The sequence below is a fragment of the Rosa rugosa genome, chromosome 6 (genome assembly GCF_958449725.1).
Source record: "Rosa rugosa chromosome 6, drRosRugo1.1, whole genome shotgun sequence".
Taxonomy (NCBI): domain Eukaryota; kingdom Viridiplantae; phylum Streptophyta; class Magnoliopsida; order Rosales; family Rosaceae; genus Rosa; species Rosa rugosa.
In genome coordinates, this window is record NC_084825.1 from 16,225,599 (window position 1) to 16,248,887 (window position 23,289).

The 23,289-nt window shown below is 40.8% G+C and overlaps 1 pseudogene; it reads left to right on the top strand.

Annotated features, from left to right (window-relative positions):
* Nucleotides 1–22,302, top strand: LOC133716296 (uncharacterized; annotated as a pseudogene).
* The last annotated feature ends 987 nt before the right edge of the window (nt 22,303–23,289 follow it).

Genomic DNA, 23,289 nt, shown 5'->3' on the forward strand with positions numbered 1-23,289 from the left:
ATGAGGTACCCTGTTTCTGACTTGAAACCGTGCTTTGCTATTGATGTAGTTGATTCACTCGCGCAGGTTTTTTCTGAAGCAATGGTTGAGGATGAATTGGCTCTGACCCTAGAGGAGGGGGTCAGATATGATGCAAATGGGGTACCTATCCCCAAGGTTGAGTGGGACGTTGAGGAGCCTAGAGTGATCAAGACTGTGGCCTCACTGGAGGCTCAGCCTATAAAGAGGTCAATTTCCTATTTGTCAATTCCGGTTTCTACTAATAAAATGCTACGCTCTATTGTTCAGGCACCCAAGTTGGAATTGAAGGTACTCCCTGAGCATTTGAAGTACGCGTACCTAGGAGAAAAGGAGACCCTCCCAGTGATCATATCGTCAACGCTGGAGGTAGAGCAAGAAAGGAAGTTGGTGGACGTGTTGAAGAAGCACAAGACTGCCATTGGTTGGACTCTAGCAGATATCAAGGGGATCAGCCCAACCACGTGTGTCCACCGGATCCTGTTAGAAGATGGCGCCAAGCCCACAAGAGAAGCCCAAAGGCGTCTACATCCGCCCATGATGAAGGTGGTCCAAGACGAGGTGATCAAGTTGCTAGATTGTGGGGTGATCTACCCCATTTCTGATAGTAAGTGGGTCTCTCCAGTGCAAGTGGTGCCCAAGAAGTCTGGGGTGACAGTGGTACAGAACGAGGATAATGAGCTAGTGCCCCAGAGATTAGTGACTGGTCATAGGGTATGTATCGACTACCGGAAGCTGAATGCCACAACGAGGAAGGATCATATGCCCTTGCCTTTTATTGACCAGATGTTGGAGCGCTTAGCGGGCCATTCCTACTATTGCTTCTTGGACGGATATAGTGGGTACAACCAGATCTGCATAGCCCACGAGGATCAGGAGAAGACGACCTTCACGTGCCCCTTTGGGACCTTTGCTTATAGGCGCATGCCCTTCGGCTTATGCAACGCACCAGGTACTTTCCAAAGATGTATGCTTTCCATTTTCTCAGAATACATTGAAAATATTATTGAAGTCTTTATGGACGACTTTAGTGTCTTCGGTAAAGATTTTGATACTTGTTTAGAGAATCTAGGATTGATACTTGAGAGGTGTGTAGAAACTAACCTTGTGCTGAATTGGGAGAAGTGTCACTTCATGGTGACACAAGGGATAGTGTTAGGACACATAATATCTGCTAGGGGCATTGAGGTAGATAAGGCTAAGGTTGATCTTGTACGTCACTTACCCTCCCCCACAACTGTGAGGGAGGTACGCTCTTTTCTTGGCCATGCAGGATTTTACAGGCGGTTCATCAAAGACTTCTCCAAGGTGGCGAGACCTATGTGTGCCCTATTGCAAAAGGACGTGCCCTTTGTGTTCAATGAGGATTGCAAGAAGGCGTTTGAAAAGCTCAAGGAGTTGTTGACCACGGCCCCCATCATGTGCCCACCGGATTGGAGTCTACCCTTCGAGCTTATGTGTGATGCATCAGACTATGCTGTTGGAGCTGTGTTGGGCCAGAGGAAGGATAAGAAGCCCTATGCTATTTACTATGCTTCTCGGACCCTCAACGACGCCCAGCTCAACTACTCCACCACTGAAAAAGAACTCTTGGCTGTAGTCTTTGCTTTAGATAAGTTTCGTTCTTATTTATTGCACTCTAAAGTAATTGTTTACTCTGACCATGCAGCCTTGAGATATCTGATGATCAAGAAGGAGGCCAAGCCCAGATTGATTAGATGGATCTTGCTGCTGCAGGAGTTTGACCTAGCGATCAAGGACAAGAAGGGAAGCGAGAATGTGGTGGCGGACCATTTGAGCAGGATAGTACATGAGGAGGACATCCAGCCCCTACAGGAAACTTTCCCAGATGAGCAGCTCTTTGGGATAGAGGTTAGTGTGCCCTGGTATGCGGATATAGTTAACTATTTAGTCACTAGGACATTTCCTGACACACTTTCCAAAGCTAGTAAGGATAAATTGAAGAAAATGGCTAGGCACTTTATTTGGGATGAGCCCTATTTATGGAAACATTGTAGTGACCAAGTCATTAGGAGATGTGTCCCAGAGTCTGAGCATAGGTCAATTCTGTCATTTTGCCATAGTGAGGCTTGTGGAGGCCACTTTGGGCCTCGTAGAACGGCCTTGAAGGTCTTAGACTGTGGATTTTATTGGCCCACTATCTTCAAGGATGCAAACTTGTTTTGTATTTCTTGTGATAGATGCCAACGGACTGGTAATCTTGGCCCAAAAGATCAAATGCCCATGAGCCCAATAATAACTGTAGAAATTTTCGATGTTTGGGGCATTGACTTTATGGGCCCATTTCCTTCGTCTAATGGCTGTTTATATATACTATTGGCTGTGGACTATGTATCAAAGTGGGTGGAAGCAAAAGCCACCAGGACTAACGATTCAAAAGTGGTTGCAGGTTTCTTGAAAACTAACATATTTTCCAGGTTTGGTGTGCCACGTGTGCTGATCAGTGATGGAGGTTCTCATTTTTGCAACCGGACAATCGAGGCTTTGCTGAAGAAGTATGGGGTAACCCATAAGGTGTCCACGCCCTACCACCCTCAGACCAGTGGCCAAGCAGAGGTGTCCAACAGGGAGATCAAGAGGATACTCGAAAAGACAGTGGGCCCAACAAGGAAGGATTGGAGCCAGAGATTAGATGATGCATTGTGGGCCTACAGAACAGCCTACAAGACGCCTATTGGGATGTCTCCCTTTAGGTTGGCCTACGGAAAGGCATGCCACCTTCCAGTGGAGCTAGAGCACAAGGCTTGGTGGGCTGTCCAGAAGTTCAACATGGATTATGATGAAGCGGGCCTACATAGGAAGCTACAGCTAAATGAGCTTGAGGAGATAAGGAATGAGGCCTACGATGCTTCATGGATCTACAAGGAGAAGACAAAGGCCTACCATGACAAAATGATCCGCGGAAAAAGCTTCCAAGTGGGCCAGAAAGTTCTGTTATTCCATTCCAGACTTAAGCTATTCCCTGGTAAACTTCGTTCTCGTTGGGTTGGCCCATTTATAGTTACAAATGTGTTTGCTCATGGTGCTGTAGAGATCAAGAGTGAGAAGACGGGGAAGGAGTTCAAGGTAAATGGGCATCGTCTCAAGCCCTACTATGAGTCCTTCGTGGGGCACACATTGGAAGAGATACCCCTCCAGGAGGCACCCCATGACGTGTGAACAAGGAGAAGAGTCCCGGCTGAAGGACTATAAATATTAAGCGCTGCATGGGAGGCAACCCATTTCAACAGAAGCTGTGGTGGAGCCATCAACGAGAGTTTGACATTTCTATCACTTCACTTGCTTAGGTTGAATTGTACTTGTGTCTTTGTTTGTTTGTTTGTTTATTTTACCCTTCCCATATTTAGGGTCTATATACCATATTTCTTGCCTACATTGAGGACAATGTAGATTCTAAGTATGGGGTGGGTTTACACCTTTATTTTCAGAATTTTTTCAGTTTAAAAAAAAAAAATTAAAAAAAAATTTGTTGGTTTTATGTCTTTTTGTTTGTTTGAGTCTTAGGATGCTCCTAACGTCTAGGATGAACATGTCTCTGAATTCATGGCTGAAGGTTTTCACAATCGAAATAGGACTTAATTGAATTCTGTGGTTAATCGACGTTGTGATACTTGTATGAAGATTTGAGATAGGATTGTAACTTGGTTCATTAAGCATGCTAGGATTAAGTCTGATTCATTTGACCCTAAGTGAGCTTTTGAGCTAAAATACTTTCTTTTCGAGTGCTTAATTGATAATTCTAGAATTTCGTGGCTGTATTTGCAAAACCTCATCATTCTTTGAAAATTCAATGATCATGTGCCATAGATTTTAATGGACTAGAGAGTACTAGAACTCGGCTGTTGTGACTGTCAAAACTTGTATGCCATAATATGCACTGATCCTGGATAGGATAGAAGGCATTAGGGTAACCACCATAGCCAAACAAGCATGTGTCCCCAATTGTGCCCGTCGTGGGACTCCTTAGAATGAACCCCTTTGAGCCTACGTTGAAAACCTTTGTTTCATCACCCTCACTACCCTACCATGAGCTTAGTACAGGATATCTCTACCCTTGTCCTAGGGACTTAGTAGAGCATGACATAATGTGTAGGGGTGACGATGAAAGACAAGTGTGGGGTGGGGAAAATTCAAAAAAAAAAAAAAAAGAAGAAGAAAAAAAAATTTGCCATAAAAAAAAAAAATTGAAAGAAAATGAAAATGAAAAAGAAAGAAAGAAAGAAAAGTGGCAAAAGAGAAGAAAAATTGAAAAGAAAACTCTTGGGAAATTGTTGAAGTGTGGTTTTGGACATTCAAATTTGTAGAAGGCTCAAAGTTGAAAATTATGCCTTTGTCCATTCCCATGTTGGTTAGAGTGAAGGTTTGGCCCAAAACAATGATATTTGGTCTACAAAAATGGTGACATAAGGTGGTCCATATATGCTCTGCTAGGTCCTTAGGATTTTTGTATCCTTAATCTTCATTTCAAAAACCCTAGCTTAGCCCCATTGCAACCAGTTTCAAGTCCTTACTTGATCCTTGAGATGGGCAGCCTTTGGTGAGTGGAGTCAGTTATGCAGTCGAGCTTATGGTTTAGGTCCATTTGTGCACTTAGTCATTTCTTGAGGTCTTTAATAATTATTCACAAAATGCGTTTATTGATGAAATATGCAAGCTGTTTGTTGCCTTACAATTTGTTCTCTTGCATATACTTGAGTGTGAAGCTTTTAAGCATAGCCATTTCTGAGAGAAAAATCGAGAGTATGCCTTGTGAGTTTGGATTGGACTTGTTCGAAACATGCTATCATTCACTGTATAACTTAAGTTCTCCACATCTTACTTAGTCATATGAGCGTTACATGTTTATTAACCATGGAATTATCTATGCGATTTTGATTAAGTGTTTAACGTGAAAGCCATGAGTTTGGAGTCTCTGAGACAACAGTTAGGGGCAGTAGAGTCATTTACTTGCTTTTTGTCGAGTCTTTGTTTTGTTTTGTATTTCTGTTTTGCTAAGGGACTAGCAAAAGCTAAGTGTGGGGTATTTGATAGGAGCATAAAGTGCGACGATATTATTGAGTATATGCCCCATTTTAGACTTGTTTCTCCCTTAAGTTTCGTGTTTTGAGTCATCGAGTCAGTTTAAGAGTCTTGTACAGTGTTTGGCGTAAAATAGGCGCAAAATGGAAAATTTATGAAAAAAATCCTAACGGGATCAGGATTCCTTACCGTCGACGTTTTTTGCGGTCTTTACATTAATTCCCTTTATTTTCTCTAGAAAATTCTGATATTCTCCTGCTTGTTGTAGGAAACCTTGGCTGGTGGAACTCTTGGAAATAACAACGATGGAGTCATAAAATAAAGCATTTAAGACATTTGACCAAGCAATGAAGAAGGGAAATAAAGGAGAAAGACGTTTCAGCTGGAAAATAAATAAAGGAGAAAAGACGTTTTCAGTTCGGGAATAAAGGAGAAAGACGTTTCAGCTGTTAAAAGACCCCATTATGAGAGGAGTTAAGGCCATAAAGGAGACGTTTTCAGTTGGAAAATTAAAGGAATTATGATGCAATCCCATCCGTCCAATGATGAAGGGTATGATCGACAAAAGCCAACCAATGCTCCCCTATAAATAGGCAACTTCCAGAACAGAATTTCCATCACTTCCTAGCCAAGATCACTTCCGGGCCTATCACTTCCTGGCCAAAAACTTTTCCAAGACTCTGCCCAATTCACTCCTCAAATCTCCAACACATACAAGACCGTGACCACCATCCATCCATCATTCTACGAAGTTCTTAGGCGCTGAGTCAAGGACGCTCCACCACCATAGCAGAGACGAGTTCATCACCTTGTTGCCAAGCCGCTGAGGAAAGCTTCAAAGTGTAACTATGACTCTACTTACAATTTTTATTTCGGTTTTGTGTGTTTGGATTTGCGAGTTGTGTAATTGGAGACATGAAATTTTCAGAATATTTTTATTAATATTTTTGAGATTTTCAGTTTATTATTGAGTTAATTTTCGAGAATTCTTTTATGATGCATTTTAAAATCTTGTGCCCTTTTATGTGTTTAGGTAATTTTCAGAGTTAGGTTCATAAGTTTGCATGCTAGAATAATGGTGAGAGTTCTTGTGTGTTTGCTTAATTTGCCAAGGGTAATTGTTATTTGTTAAGGCGCTGAGTTAAACAAGTAGCAATTAGTTCTAAAAAGTGGTAAAAATCATGTTCAATGGTTAGATGATTCTGGAAATTACGTGTTAAATTCTATGTGTAATGGTTAATTTGCACGTATGAGTACGTTGATTCGAGGGTTAGATAATACTACTAGTTAAGAGAATTACGCTGAGTGTTTTCGAAAATTAGTAGTATTAGGCTTGGTAAGGACTTTTCTGATCCAAACCTACATTAGAACGAATCGGATAAATGGATTGATCCGCTGAGGCTTTTCATTTGGGCTCTTATCTAAGCGTTTAAGATGGGCACATTTTTGTAGCATGTTGAAATGAATTTTCTGTTTTTACACTTAGTAATTTCTGAGTGGAATTGGTCTAGGTTAGGGAAGTCGATCATTGTATATAGTTTTATTTGTTTTGTTTTTATTTTAAGTAGATTAGGAACCAAATCTCAAAACCCCCATTTTATTCTTTTATTTGTTAATTGACCTTTTTGTGTAGGTGTACCCTACAATCCCCGGACTGAACGATCCCTGCTTATCCTATACTGACAACTACATTTTGCAGGGTTAAATTGTGAGGCTATTTTAGCCGCATCAGGATCTTTTGTTGACAAGGAGCCTGCGGCTGGAATGATCCTTATTGAGAATAGGGCCTTGAATCAACAACAATATGGGACCTCTAGGTCCAAGACCACCACCACACGTGAAAGGGTCCATGAGGTAAGTACTTTAGCTCAATTGGAAGAAAAAATTAACAAACTTACTACTCTTGTGTCTCAGGGAGCACAAGGACAAGTCATGGTGTGTGGAGTATGTTCTATGCAAGGGCATGTGTCTGATCAATGCCCTCAACTCATGGAAAGTGGAGGCCAAGAAGGTGTCAACGCCATAGGTTTCCAACAAGGGTTCCAACGTCCTAGGAATGATCCATACTCGAATACTTACAATCCTGGATGGAGGGACCACCCCAATTTTTGTTGGAAGGATAATGAGAACGTTCAAAGTGCACCTCAAGGATTCCAACCACGTCCTCCAGGCTTTTATCAAAAGCCTCAACCTCCTAACCCTACTCCTTTTAATTCGAACTTTAATTCCAATGCTTCTTCTTCTTCTAATGATGAGTTGATTCGAACCCTAACTAAATCTACTCAAGCTTTGATTGCAGGTCAAACTCACCATGGGAATCAAATCAATGCAATATCTACGGATGTCAATGAGATGAAGAAGCAGATGAGTCAAGTTGTGGAGTTTATGGGTAAGTTTCATGAGCAAGGAAAGCTACCAAGTGGTACCATCCCAAATCCTCACTTTGAGCAAGCCAAATTCGTCACTACAAGGAGTGGTAAGACCCTTGTAGATCCTCCAAAGCCTCCCAAGAAGGTCTCAACGTCCATAATAGAGGAGGAGGATGACCCTGCAACGTCTAAGGCTCAAGTGACGTCTCCACCTTCAAATGCAAAACCGAAACCTTAAGGACAATTTTCTAACTCTTTCAATTCGGTTATTGCTAATCCATCTTCTTCTCCTTTGCCTTTCCCAAGCAGATTTGCTAAGTCCAAGAAGGATGAGGCCGAAAAGGCCATCTTGGAAACTTTTAAGAAGGTGCAAATCAACATCCCTCTCCTTGAGGCCATCAAGCAAATTCCTAAGTATGCCAAATTTTTGAAGGAGCTTTGCACCACAAGGAGACAAAACCGTGAGAAAGAAGTGGTTAAGGTAAGTGAGAATGTCTCAGCTGTGCTTCAACGCAGAATGCCTGAAAAGTGTTAGGATCCAGGGAGTTTTTCTATCCCTTGTGTTATTGGAACAACTGATGCGGCTAAAATAGCCTCACAATTTAACCCTGCAAAATGTAGTTGTCAGTATAGGATAAGCAGGGATCGTTCAGTCCGGGGATTGTAGGGTACACCTACACAAAAAGGTCAATTAACAAATAAAAGAATAAAATGGGGGTTTGGAATTTGGTTCCTAATCTACTTAAAATAAAAACAAAACAAATAAAACTATATACAATGATCGACTTCCCTAACCTAGACCAATACCACTCAGAAATTCATTTCAACATGCTACAAAAATGTGCCCATCTTAAACGCTTAGATAAGAGCCCAAATGAAAAGCCTCAGCGGATCAATCCATTTATCTGATTCGTTCTAATGTAGGCTTGGATCGGAAAAGTCCTTACCAAGCCTAATACTACTAATTTTTGAAAACACTCAGCGTAGTCCTCTTAAGTAGTAGTATTATCTAACCCTCGAATCAACTCACACGTGCAAATTAACCATTACACATAGAATTTAACACGTAATTTCCAGAATCGTTTAATCATTAAAGCATGATTTTTACCACTTTTTAGAACTAATTACTACTTGTTTAACTCAGCGTCTTAACAAATAACAATTACTCTTGGCAAATTAAGCAAACACACAAGAACTCTCACCGTTATTCTAGCATGCAAACTTATGAACCTAACTCTGAAAATTACCTAAACACATAAAAGGGCACAAGATTGTAACATGCATCATAAAAGAATTCTCGAAATTAACTCAATAATAAACTGAAAATCTAAAAAATATTAATAAAAATATTCTGAAAATCTCATGTCTCCAATTACACAACTCGCAAATCCAAACACACAAAACCGAAACAACAATTGTAAGTAGAGTCATAGTTACACTTTGAAGCTTTCCTCAGCGGCTTAGCAACAAGGTGATGAACTCGTCTCTGCTATGGTGGTGGAGCGTCCTTGACTCAGCGCCTAAGAACTTCGTAGATTGATGGATGGATGGTGGTCACGGTCTTGTAGGTGATGGAAGTTTAAGGAGTGAATTGGGCAGAGTCTTGGAATAGTTTTTGGCCAGGAAGTGATAGGCCCGGAAGTGATCTTGGCTAGGAAGTGATGGAAATTCTGTTCTGGACGTTTCCTATTTATAGGGGAGCATTGGTTGGCTTTTGTCGATCATACCCTTCACCATTGGACGGATGGGATTGCATCATAATTCCTTTAATTTTCCAACTGAAAACGTCTCCTTTATGGCCTTAACTCCTCTCATAATGGGGTCTTTTAACAGCTGAAACGTCTTTCTCCTTTATTCCCGAACTGAAAACGTCTTTCTCCTTTATTTATTTTCCAGCTGAAACGTCTTTCTCCTTTATTTCCCTTCTTCATTGCTTGGTCAAACGTCTTAAATTTCCTACAAAAAGGTGGAGAATATCAGATTTTTTTAAGAGAAAATAAAGGGAATTAATGTAAAGACCGCAAAAACGTCGACGGTAAGGAATCCTGATCCTGTTAGGATTTTTTTCATAAATTTCGCATTTTGCGCCTATTTTACGCCAAACACTGTACAAGACTCTTAAACTGACTCGATGACTCAAAACACGAAACTTAAGGGAGAAACAAGTCTAAAATGGGGCATATACTCAATAATATCGTCGCACTTTATGCTCCTATCAAATACCCCACACTTAGCTTTTGCTAGTCCCTTAGCAAAACAGAAATACAAAACAAAACAAAGACTCGACAAAAAGCAAGTAAATGACTCTACTACCCCTAACTGTTGTCTCAGAGACTCCAAACTCATGGCTTTCACGTTAAACACTTAATCAAAATCGCATAGATAATTCCATGGTTAATAAACATGTAACGCTCATATGACTAAGTAAGATGTGGAGAACTTAAGTTATACAGTGAATGATAGCATGTTTCGAACAAGTCCAATCCAAACTCACAAGGCATACTCTCAATTTTTCTCTCAGAAATGGCTATGCTTAAAAGCTTCACACTCAAGTATATGCAAGAGAACAAATTGTAAGGCAACAAACAACTTGCATATTTCATCAATAAACGCATTTTGTGAAGAATTATTAAAGACCTCAAGAAATGACTAAGTGCACAAATGGACCTAAACCATAAGCTCGACTGCGTACCTGACTCCACTAACCAAAGACTGCCCATCTCAAGGATCAAGTCAGCACTTAAAATAGGTTGTAATGGGGCTAAGCTAGGGTTTTCGAAATGAAGATTAAGGATACAAAAATCCTAAGGACCTAGCAGAGCATATATGGACCACCTTATGTCATCATTTTTGTAGACCAAATATCATTGTTTTGGGCCAAACCTTCACTCTAACCAACATGGGAATGGACAAAGGCATAATTTTCAACTTTGAGCCTTCTACAAATTTGAAAGTCCAAAACCACACTTCAACAATTTCCCAAGAGTTTTCTTTTCAATTTTTCTTCTCTTTTGCCACTTTTCTTTCTTTCTTTCTTTTTCATTTTCATTTTCTTTCAATTTTTTTTTATGGAAAATTTTTTTTTTCTCTTCTTTTTTTTTTCTTGGATTTTCCCCACCCCACACTTGTCTTTCATCGTCACCCCTACACATTATGTCATGCTCTACTAAGTCCCTAGGACAAGGGTAGAGATATCCTGTACTAAGCTCATGGTAGGGTAGTGAGGGTGATGAAACAAAGGTTTTCAACGTAGGCTCAAAGGGGTTCATTCTAAGGAGTCCCACGACGGGCACAATTGGGGACACATGCTTGTTTGGCTATGGTGGTTACCCTAATGCCTTCTATCCTATCCAGGATCAGTGCATATTATGGCATACAAGTTTTGACAGTCACAACAGCCGAGTTCTAGTACTCTCTAGTCCATTAAAATCTATGGCACATGATCATTGGATTTTCAAAGAATGATGAGGTTTTGCAAATACAGCCACGAAATTCTAGAATTATCAATTAAGCACTCGAAAAGAAAGTATTTTAGCTCAAAAGCTCACTTAGGGTCAAATGAATCAGACTTAATCCTAGCATGCTTAATGAACCAAGTTACAATCCTATCTCAAATCTTCATACAAGTATCACAACGTCGATTAACCACAGAATTCAATTAAGTCCTATTTCGATTGTGAAAACCTTCAGCCATGAATTCAGAGACATGTTCATCCTAGACGTTAGGAGCATCCTAAGACTCAAACAAACAAAAAGACATAAAACCAACAAATTTTTTTTTAATTTTTTTTTTTTTAAACTGAAAAAATTCTGAAAATAAAGGTGTAAACCCACCCCATACTTAGAATCTACATTGTCCTCAATGTAGGCAAGAAATATGGTATATAGACCCTAAATATGGGAAGGGTAAAATAAACAAACAAACAAACAAAGACACAAGTACAATTCAACCTAAGCAAGTGAAGTGATAGAAATGTCAAACTCTCGTTGATGGCTCCACCACAGCTTCTGTTGAAATGGGTTGCCTCCCATGCAGCGCTTAATATTTATAGTCCTTCAGCCGGGACTCTTCTCCTTGTTCACACGTCATGGGGTGCCTCCTGGAGGGGTATCTCTTCCAATGTGTGCCCCACGAAGGACTCATAGTAGGGCTTGAGACGATGCCCATTTACCTTGAACTCCTTCCCCGTCTTCTCACTCTTGATCTCTACAGCACCATGAGCAAACACATTTGTAACTATAAATGGGCCAACCCAACGAGAACGAAGTTTACCAGGGAATAGCTTAAGTCTGGAATGGAATAACAGAACTTTCTGGCCCACTTGGAAGCTTTTTCCGCGGATCATTTTGTCATGGTAGGCCTTTGTCTTCTCCTTGTAGATCCATGAAGCATCGTAGGCCTCATTCCTTATCTCCTCAAGCTCATTTAGCTGTAGCTTCCTATGTAGGCCCGCTTCATCATAATCCATGTTGAACTTCTGGACAGCCCACCAAGCCTTGTGCTCTAGCTCCACTGGAAGGTGGCATGCCTTTCCGTAGGCCAACCTAAAGGGAGACATCCCAATAGGCGTCTTGTAGGCTGTTCTGTAGGCCCACAATGCATCATCTAATCTCTGGCTCCAATCCTTCCTTGTTGGGCCCACTGTCTTTTCGAGTATCCTCTTGATCTCCCTGTTGGACACCTCTGCTTGGCCACTGGTCTGAGGGTGGTAGGGCGTGGACACCTTATGGGTTACCCCATACTTCTTCAGCAAAGCCTCGATTGTCCGGTTGCAAAAATGAGAACCTCCATCACTGATCAGCACACGTGGCACACCAAACCTGGAAAATATGTTAGTTTTCAAGAAACCTGCAACCACTTTTGAATCGTTAGTCCTGGTGGCTTTTGCTTCCACCCACTTTGATACATAGTCCACAGCCAATAGTATATATAAACAGCCATTAGACGAAGGAAATGGGCCCATAAAGTCAATGCCCCAAACATCGAAAATTTCTACAGTTATTATTGGGCTCATGGGCATTTGATCTTTTGGGCCAAGATTACCAGTCCGTTGGCATCTATCACAAGAAATACAAAACAAGTTTGCATCCTTGAAGATAGTGGGCCAATAAAATCCACAGTCTAAGACCTTCAAGGCCGTTCTACGAGGCCCAAAGTGGCCTCCACAAGCCTCACTATGGCAAAATGACAGAATTGACCTATGCTCAGACTCTGGGACACATCTCCTAATGACTTGGTCACTACAATGTTTCCATAAATAGGGCTCATCCCAAATAAAGTGCCTAGCCATTTTCTTCAATTTATCCTTACTAGCTTTGGAAAGTGTGTCAGGAAATGTCCTAGTGACTAAATAGTTAACTATATCCGCATACCAGGGCACACTAACCTCTATCCCAAAGAGCTGCTCATCTGGGAAAGTTTCCTGTAGGGGCTGGATGTCCTCCTCATGTACTATCCTGCTCAAATGGTCCGCCACCACATTCTCGCTTCCCTTCTTGTCCTTGATCGCTAGGTCAAACTCCTGCAGCAGCAAGATCCATCTAATCAATCTGGGCTTGGCCTCCTTCTTGATCATCAGATATCTCAAGGCTGCATGGTCAGAGTAAACAATTACTTTAGAGTGCAATAAATAAGAACGAAACTTATCTAAAGCAAAGACTACAGTCAAGAGTTCTTTTTCAGTGGTGGAGTAGTTGAGCTGGGCGTCGTTGAGGGTCCGAGAAGCATAGTAAATAGCATAGGGCTTCTTATCCTTCCTCTGGCCCAACACAGCTCCAACAGCATAGTCTGATGCATCACACATAAGCTCGAAGGGTAGACTCCAATCCGGTGGGCACATGATGGGGGCCGTGGTCAACAACTCCTTGAGCTTTTCAAACGCCTTCTTGCAATCCTCATTGAACACAAAGGGCACGTCCTTTTGCAATAGGGCACACATAGGTCTCGCCACCTTGGAGAAGTCTTTGATGAACCGCCTGTAAAATCCTGCATGGCCAAGAAAAGAGCGTACCTCCCTCACAGTTGTGGGGGAGGGTAAGTGACGTACAAGATCAACCTTAGCCTTATCTACCTCAATGCCCCTAGCAGATATTATGTGTCCTAACACTATCCCTTGTGTCACCATGAAGTGACACTTCTCCCAATTCAGCACAAGGTTAGTTTCTACACACCTCTCAAGTATCAATCCTAGATTCTCTAAACAAGTATCAAAATCTTTACCGAAGACACTAAAGTCGTCCATAAAGACTTCAATAATATTTTCAATGTATTCTGAGAAAATGGAAAGCATACATCTTTGGAAAGTACCTGGTGCGTTGCATAAGCCGAAGGGCATGCGCCTATAAGCAAAGGTCCCAAAGGGGCACGTGAAGGTCGTCTTCTCCTGATCCTCGTGGGCTATGCAGATCTGGTTGTACCCACTATATCCGTCCAAGAAGCAATAGTAGGAATGGCCCGCTAAGCGCTCCAACATCTGGTCAATAAAAGGCAAGGGCATATGATATCTGCTAGAGTCCAACCAATGGCAGTCTTGTGCTTCTTCAACACGTCCACCAACTTCCTTTCTTGCTCTACCTCCAGCGTTGACGATATGATCACTGGGAGGGTCTCCTTTTCTCCTAGGTACGCGTACTTCAAATGCTCAGGGAGTACCTTCAATTCCAACTTGGGTGCCTGAACAATAGAGCGTAGCATTTTATTAGTAGAAACCGGAATTGACAAATAGGAAATTGACCTCTTTATAGGCTGAGCCTCCAGTGAGGCCACAATCTTGATCACTCTAGGCTCCTCAACGTCCCACTCAACCTTGGGGATAGGTTCCCCATTTGCATCATATCCGACAACCTCCTCTAGGGTCAGAGCCAATTCATCCTCAACCATTACTTCAGAGAAAACCTGCGCGAGTGAATCAACTACATCAATAGCAAAGCAAGGTTTCAAGTCAGAAACAGGGTACCTCATGGCTTCAAGAATGTTGAAGCGTATAACATCACCATCAAACTCCATGGTGAGAGTCCCTTTGTACACGTCGATCTTCGTTCTTGCAGTCCTCATAAAGGGACGCCCTAAAAGTAATGGAGTGGTATTTAGGGGTGATTCCTCCATGTCCAATACGTAGAAATCCGCAGGGAATATCAGATGGTTTACCTGCACAAGAACATCCTCAACATACCCTTGAGGGTATTTGTTAGACCTATCAGCAAGTTGAATGACAACATTATCCCTTTTAAGAGGGCCTAGACCTAGGGACACATACAAATTATAAGGCATAACATTTATGGATGCCCCTAAGTCTAACATCACATTTTCAAACCTGGTGTCACCAATGATACAGGGAACAGAAAAACTCCCTGGGTCCTTCAACTTTGGGGGTAGTTTCCTCTGGATAACGGCTGATACCGTCTCGCTCATTTTCACCACCTCCTTCAATCTTGTCTGCCTCCTTGTGGTGCATAGCTCCTTCAAGAACTTGGCGTATTTAGGCACTTGTTTGAAGCACTCAATCAGGGGCATATTCACTTGAACCTTCTTGAAGATTTCCAAGATCTCTTGATCAGATTTATCTTTCTTCGTCTTGGCAAACCTGCTTGGGAAAGGTATAGAAACAACTGGGTTAGTCTTAATTAAACCACTAGAGTTAGGAATTGTACCTTTGGGTGCCTCAGCTTGGGGCACGTTAACTTCCACCCTTGATGTAGCTAGGTCCTTCTCAACATCCTCCTTAGACACCTCCACAACGTCTTCTTCTTCATTATGGGCCGCTTGGATCTTCTTGTGGGCTCTGGGAGGGTCAACTAGTACACGTCCACTCCTAGTGATGATGGCTTGGGCGTGCTCATTCCTTGGGTTAGGCACTGTGTTGCTTGGTAGCTTCCCTGTTTCAGCAATTCGACCCATGAAATCCACCACTTGGCCCATTTGATTCTTGAGCTCTGCAATATCCTTTGAATGGGTCGCCTGTCCTACAACCAAAGCTTGAGTAGCCGTGTTAAGTTGTTGTTGCCCCGCAGCAAGGGACTTCAACAGTTCATCATAATTAGGGGCACTCAAAGTATTAGAAACAGGAGGTGGAGGGACAGAATTGGGAATACCAAAAGTTTGAGGTACCTGAGGCCTCAAAAACAAACCTGGTGGGCGCTGAGAATTCTGACCTGGGCCTTGAGGTGGTCTCAAGGTGTTATCATTGTTGGCCCAACGAAAGTTGGGGTGATCTCTGAGCCCAGGATTGTACGTATTGGAGTAAGGGTTGTACCTCGGGCCGCCTTGACCTCCATGATACCCTAGGGCGTTAACAGATTCCCATCCTTCTGGAGAGGCAAGCTGGGGACATTTATCAGTGGGGTGCCCTTGAGTCGAGCACATCCCACACACTTGAGCCATTGCTCCTCCTCCATTACCGTTTAAGACTTGAGACAGCAGAGTAGACATCTTGTTGACCTTGTCTTCAAGAGCAGAGTTAGTGGACACCTCATGTACCCTCCGTTGAGTGGAAAGCACCCCCTCATATTGCTGATAGTTTAGTGCACGATTAGTAAGTAGCTCCCTTGCATCAGCAGGTGTCTTATCCATAAAGGACCCTCCAGCAGCAGCATCTAACAGATCACGCTCATTAGCGGTGAGTCCTTCATAAAAATAGGTAAGGAGGGACCCCTCACTCATCCCATGGTTAGGGCATGATGCTACAAGGCTCTTAAACCTGTCCCAATAATTGCAGAAATTCTCCTCATGTCCTTGCGTGATTCCACTAATCTGCTTCCTCAAAACAGTGACCTTTGAGGCAGGAAAGTACTTCGTAAGGAACTCGCCCTTCATCCTATCCCAAGTGTTGATAGTCCCAGCAGGCAGCTCAAATAGCCAAGTCTTGGCCTTGTCCTCCAAATTAAAGGGGAATGCCTTCATCTTCAAGATATTGATATCAGCTCCTTTAGGGCACATACTCCCACAGACAAACTCGAACTCCTTGAGATGCTTATTGGTGTCTTCACTACTCATCCCATGAAACTTGGGTAGGTGATGCAGAAACCCACTCTTTAACTCAAAATCATCATTAAGCCCCTCTCCTGGTTCTGGATAGGCAATGCATAAGGGCGCAGCACCCCCACCTGTAGGATTAGACAGTTGCCTAATAGTCTCAGCCATTGGTGCTTGTACTTGCTCAACACGGGCGTGCTCTTCCTCTTCTTCCTCTTCTGTGTCTGCAACGTCCTCTTCAGTGACCTCCTCTTCTTCCTCTTCAAAGACTTGTTCTTCTCCTTCTTCAGAATGGTCAGGTTTGTTGATCTCCTCGGTTGATCTAGTTGAGGAGTTATAACCTGAATAGCTAGAGTCCTGAGAATCCCTCCTTTCTAGAAGAGGGCGGTCTGAAAAAGTGAGTTCTGCCCTTTGCTTAGCACGTTCCAATTTCTCAAAGAGCTCCTTAGTCTTATCAGAGACAGTGGACATTCATGGACCTTTAAGACCAAATCAAGTGTTAGTAACATATACAAGGTTCGAAATACAAACATTATGTCTTTCCTACTTTCTAAGTTACTTTTACATTTACATACTTAGGTATTGGAACAGAGGACCTCGTTTGTGCAATGGGACTATAGAACAGCTACCCTCGACAAGGTCATGTTTAATCCAATATACCTTAAGCATGTCACATAACATTTTTTATTTTTTTTTTTATCTTTTTTTTTTTTTAAGTTTGTTATAAACTTAGTTAATATCTCAATTGATTCCAAGTTGTAAGTCGAGCCCAATAGAAACCACTACTATTGGTGAGATACGATATAGGGATAGTCGCCTAGACATAAGTCTCTTTTCGTGGTTTCAGAAGGCCAGATAGCCAGATTAAGAGGTAAGTGAGAGGGAGGACTCATTTTGGTGATACTACGGAGGCTACTCCCTCATTGAGGTTTACGCCCCTATTGGCTACTTCCACATTGTGGTTTACGCACAGTCTATAGTATCTCTGAGATCCAATTTGAACCCATCACCCAGGGTCTCAACCTAAGACACCATCTGTAATGCCCCTTACTCAGTTTGGAAATTAACTCATGTGTTAGACTGTTCTCCAAATGCTAATAAAGGCCGCCCTCAACCTCAAGAGACCTTAGAAAGGTACTAATGAAGGGTTTAGGCCAATATTAACAAAAGGGCCCTTGTCTACTCATACGATTTTACACACTTACAACAATTAAGTATTTAACTAAATTCATGACAACATACAATTTACAACAATTAAGTATATTAATCTAAGTGAAACACATACAATTTACAACATGCTTTAAAAAAAACTCATTCTACAATTTACAATATGCTTAAAAACTTCTACAAATTGTACAACAATTATAAAAGACATGCTTAATTTCGTAACACTCATAAAACTTAAACTAAATCACAATTATAGCTTGGCCAAACATAAATCGCAATTTGTCACCATTCCACAAGTGTAGTACAAAAATTTAGCATGCATTCTATATACAACAAAATCGATGACACTTTATATGTTAGGGATTTTAACAATCCCCGGCAACGGCGCCAAAAATTGATGCGGCTAAAATAGCCTCACAATTTAACCCTGCAAAATGTAGTTGTCAGTATAGGATAAGCAGGGATCGTTCAGTCCGGGGATTGTAGGGTACACCTACACAAAAAGGTCAATTAACAAATAAAAGAATAAAATGGGGGTTTGGAATTTGGTTCCTAATCTACTTAAAATAAAAACAAAACAAATAAAACTATATACAATGATCGACTTCCCTAACCTAGACCAATACCACTCAGAAATTCATTTCAACATGCTACAAAAATGTGCCCATCTTAAACGCTTAGATAAGAGCCCAAATGAAAAGCCTCAGCGGATCAATCCATTTATCTGATTCGTTCTAATGTAGGCTTGGATCGGAAAAGTCCTTACCAAGCCTAATACTACTAATTTTTGAAAACACTCAGCGTAGTCCTCTTAAGTAGTAGTATTATCTAACCCTCGAATCAACTCACACGTGCAAATTAACCATTACACATAGAATTTAACACGTAATTTCCAGAATCGTTTAATCATTAAAGCATGATTTTTACCACTTTTTAGAACTAATTACTACTTGTTTAACTCAGCGTCTTAACAAATAACAATTACTCTTGGCAAATTAAGCAAACACACAAGAACTCTCACCGTTATTCTAGCATGCAAACTTATGAACCTAATGATAGGAGCATTTTAATGCGACGTTTTAACTGCATTTCCTTACATTTCTTGCGCCATTTCCTTAGTAAAACTCTGTTTAGGAAAGTTTCCATTCTTTGATTGGGAAAGTTCCTATTTGTAGAAAGTTTCCATTTTTCTTAGTTTCTATTTTCCATTTTTAGAAAGTTTCTATTCTTATAGTTTTCATTTCTCATTTCTGGCAAGTTTCTATTTTTCATTTTTAGTAACTTTCTATTTTTCATTTTTGGTAAGTTGCTATTTTTCAAATTAGGAAAGTTTCTATTTCTCATACTAGTTTCTATTTTCAGGACCTCCGAGCTAGAAAGTGGAAATGAACTCACAAATGGAAAGAGGAGCCTGCGAACATCAAGATAAACAAATATGAGAGAAAACGGTCCACACATTTGAGCAGAAATGAAGAAACAAGCTTTCCTAGTGCAACCAGGAAACCCTGCGAAATGGAGGAGAGCTTACCAATGAAGTTTCCAACGCAACTATGAAAAGAAATGAAGAACATAAAGTGTTGTGACGTTGGAAGATGACATGGCATAGAAGTGACGCATGGAGGCCCAAAAACTCTCAAGACTTGTTGGATTTTTGGCTAATTGGATAAAAGCCCACCAAAGCCCATGGAACTAGGGTTTGTGACGCAAACCCTAGCCCTAAAGATGTTTTGCCGTGAATTTGCAAGAGAGAAACAAGGAAGAGGCGTCCAAAAATCAGAAATTAAAAAGAGATTTTCTAGGGAGATTATCTAGGGCTATTTTTATGGAAAGAAAATACTTGGAGATAAACCCTAGATGCTTTGCCGTGAAAAAGGAAGAGATAAACAAGGGAGAACGTGAAATTCCTAGGGTTTTGGACGGCAAAGATATTCCCTAGAGAGTTTTAAGGAAAGAGAAAAAGGTGGAGACCAAGAAAAGCTCAAATGAAGACTAGATACATTCCTACATTCCCTAAAGAGTTTTGGCCGAATTTAAAGACAGAAAATCAGAAATTATCTCAAGAATTTCGGCAAGAAAATCAAGGGAAATATTCTAGGAAATTATGTGATTGGTTGAGACACCTCATAGGGCTTATGTGGCAAGAAGTCATTGGAGGAAATTATGTGGAAGTGCAAGCAATTGCCGTGAGTTTCTCTAGGGTTTTACACGGCCTTGGAGACCAAGAAGCCGTCCCCTATATATTCCTCTCTTCTCTCAACGTCAAGGGTTCCCTTCCATTGTGTTTTACAACTTTAGAAAAAAATCAGAAAACTCTCTCTAGCTTAGCCGTGTTCTTCTCCATCCTCTAGGGCAACCACGAAGTTCAAGCAAGGCCAAGGAAGAAGAGGACAAGCCGTGCACATCATCCATCACCATCCTTGAAGATTGCTTTCGAAATTCAAGAGACCATTCATCCCATCTCCATCTCTTGGTGTAATCCGATTCTCCTTGTAACCTTTGCTTTGTAATTTTCGTTGGTTATGCCCTAGTTGACACATGTGTTTGAACAATTTTCGAATTCTGAAATTCTATGATTAATTGTTAATTTTCAGATTCATGTTTTGCGATTTATGGTTGCTTATGTGTGAGTGTTTGATTAAATTTGCATGATAGATAACTTTTGTATTTTAATCTTATGTGGTTGCAAACACCTAGGGTTTTTATATAATTGGTGCTACGAATTTAAGAACATGAATCAACTTTTTGGTTTTGTGTTCTTGAATCAATAAGTAGTAAAGGTTTTGTACAAAAACCGAATTTAATCAAAGAATATTGCAATTAGGTGGACTTTTTCATACTAAGTTGCACATTTGAATTGATAGCCTTTCTAGATGCTTAATGCGTTAGACATGTATGATTGACTAGCTTTCTAGGGCTTGAATGCATGTTTGATAGGATTAGTCTATGTGCTTTCACTTAGATTAATTAGCGTTGAAAGTAAAATATGGGAAATTGTTTGCTTTGAACGTTTCACATGATCAATTCCTCTTGCATGACTATGATGAACAATGATGAACTTGAATTAATTTTAATCATATGTTTCGATTTTGATCTTTGTTCTTGCATTCCATTTATAATTTTATGTTTTTGCATTTTAATTGTTTTATTAACTTAGTTTTATTTTCAGAAAAACCAAAATCAAAAACCCCCTTTTAATTCGTAAATAATGTGCATATGTGTAAATATTGTACTTTGTTTTAATTTTAATTGTTTAATTGTTTGACAATGACAGGTGTACCCTCAATCCCCGGAATAGAACGATCCCTATTTATTCTATGCTACTAATGACATTTCAGGGTTAAATTATGCGCTTGCTTTGAGCGTATCACCTAACTCTGAAAATTACCTAAACACATAAAAGGGCACAAGATTGTAACATGCATCATAAAAGAATTCTCGAAATTAACTCAATAATAAACTGAAAATCTAAAAAATATTAATAAAAATATTCTGAAAATCTCATGTCTCCAATTACACAACTCGCAAATCCAAACACACAAAACCGAAACAACAATTGTAAGTAGAGTCATAGTTACACTTTGAAGCTTTCCTCAGCGGCTTAGCAACAAGGTGATGAACTCGTCTCTGCTATGGTGGTGGAGCGTCCTTGACTCAGCGCCTAAGAACTTCGTAGATTGATGGATGGATGGTGGTCACGGTCTTGTAGGTGATGGAAGTTTAAGGAGTGAATTGGGCAGAGTCTTGGAATAGTTTTTGGCCAGGAAGTGATAGGCCCGGAAGTGATCTTGGCTAGGAAGTGATGGAAATTCTGTTCTGGACGTTTCCTATTTATAGGGGAGCATTGGTTGGCTTTTGTCGATCATACCCTTCACCATTGGACGGATGGGATTGCATCATAATTCCTTTAATTTTCCAACTGAAAACGTCTCCTTTATGGCCTTAACTCCTCTCATAATGGGGTCTTTTAACAGCTGAAACGTCTTTCTCCTTTATTCCCGAACTGAAAACGTCTTTCTCCTTTATTTATTTTCCAGCTGAAACGTCTTTCTCCTTTATTTCCCTTCTTCATTGCTTGGTCAAACGTCTTAAATTTCCTACAAAAAGGTGGAGAATATCAGATTTTTTTAAGAGAAAATAAAGGGAATTAATGTAAAGACCGCAAAAACGTCGACGGTAAGGAATCCTGATCCTGTTAGGATTTTTTTCATAAATTTCGCATTTTGCGCCTATTTTACGCCAAACACTGTACAAGACTCTTAAACTGACTCGATGACTCAAAACACGAAACTTAAGGGAGAAACAAGTCTAAAATGGGGCATATACTCAATAATATCGTCGCACTTTATGCTCCTATCAACAACTAGAATCGAAAATGCCATGCTAGACTTAGGAGCTTCTATTAATGTCATGCCTTATTCTGTTTATGAAGCTTTAGGTCTAGGTGAACTCAAACATGACAATGTTATTATTCAGTTGGCAGATCGATCTAATGCATACCCTAAGGGGTTAGTTGAGGATGTACTTGTGCAGGTTGGAGAGCTAATCTTTCCAGCTGACTTCTATGTCCTTGAGATGGAGGAGTCCCCCAAAAGTGGAACGCCATTGTTACTAGGCCGCCCCTTCATGAGGACGGCCAGGACTAAAATTGATGTTTATTCTGGCTCATTAACAATGGAGTTCGATGGTGAAATTGTTGGCTTCAACATCTTTGAAGCAATGAGGTGGATCTTTGGTTGATTTTTCATCATGTTTCTCTATTGATATACTTGATGAACTTGCGCAGAAATTCACGGAGATGATGAACGAGGATACTTTGGTTTCAACCATTGCCAATGGCGTTGGAAAAATGAAGGATGACACTACCATCCCTAAGGAGGAGCTCACGGCCATTCATAGTGATTCCATAATGGAACATGTTGCTTTTCTTGAGGCAACACCATTCGAGCTAGGTAATGTTTCTTCTGTGTTTATTTCTCCCTCTACTAATAAACCTTTACCTTCAGTGATTCAAGCACCTACTTTAGAACTTAAGCAATTACCGGATCACTTGAAGTATGCTTACTTGGGAGAAAACGAAACATTACCTGTCATCATTTCATCATCTTTGACGTCACCTCAAGAGGATAGATTAGTGGAGATACTTAAGCAACACAAGACTGCAATTGGTTGGACTTTAGCGGATATCAGAGGAATTAGCCCTACCACTTGTGTGCATCGAATTTTGCTTGAGGAAGGAGCTAAGCCAACTAGGGAGGCTCAAAGACGTTTGAACCCACCTATGATGGAAGTTGTGAAGAAGGAAGTCATCAAGCTTCTTGATTGTGGCGTCATCTACCCTATCTCGGATTCTAAGTGGGTTTCACCAGTTCAAGTAGTGCCTAAGAAATCTGGATTAACTGTTGTGAAGAATGCAGAAAATGAGTTAGTGCCTCAGAGGACTGTGACTGGACATCGAGTTTGCATAGACTATAGGAAGCTCAACGCCACCACTAGGAAGGATCACTTCCCTTTGCCATTCATTGATCAAATGCTTGAGAGGTTAGCTGGTCATGAGTTCTATTGTTTCTTGGATGGGTATTCTGGGTACAACCAAATCGCCATTGCTAATGAGGATCAAGAGAAAACGACATTTACATGTCCATTTGGGACGTTTGCCTACAGAAGGATGCCTTTCGGACTTTGCAATGCTCCAGGTACGTTTCAAAGGTGCATGGTAAGTATCTT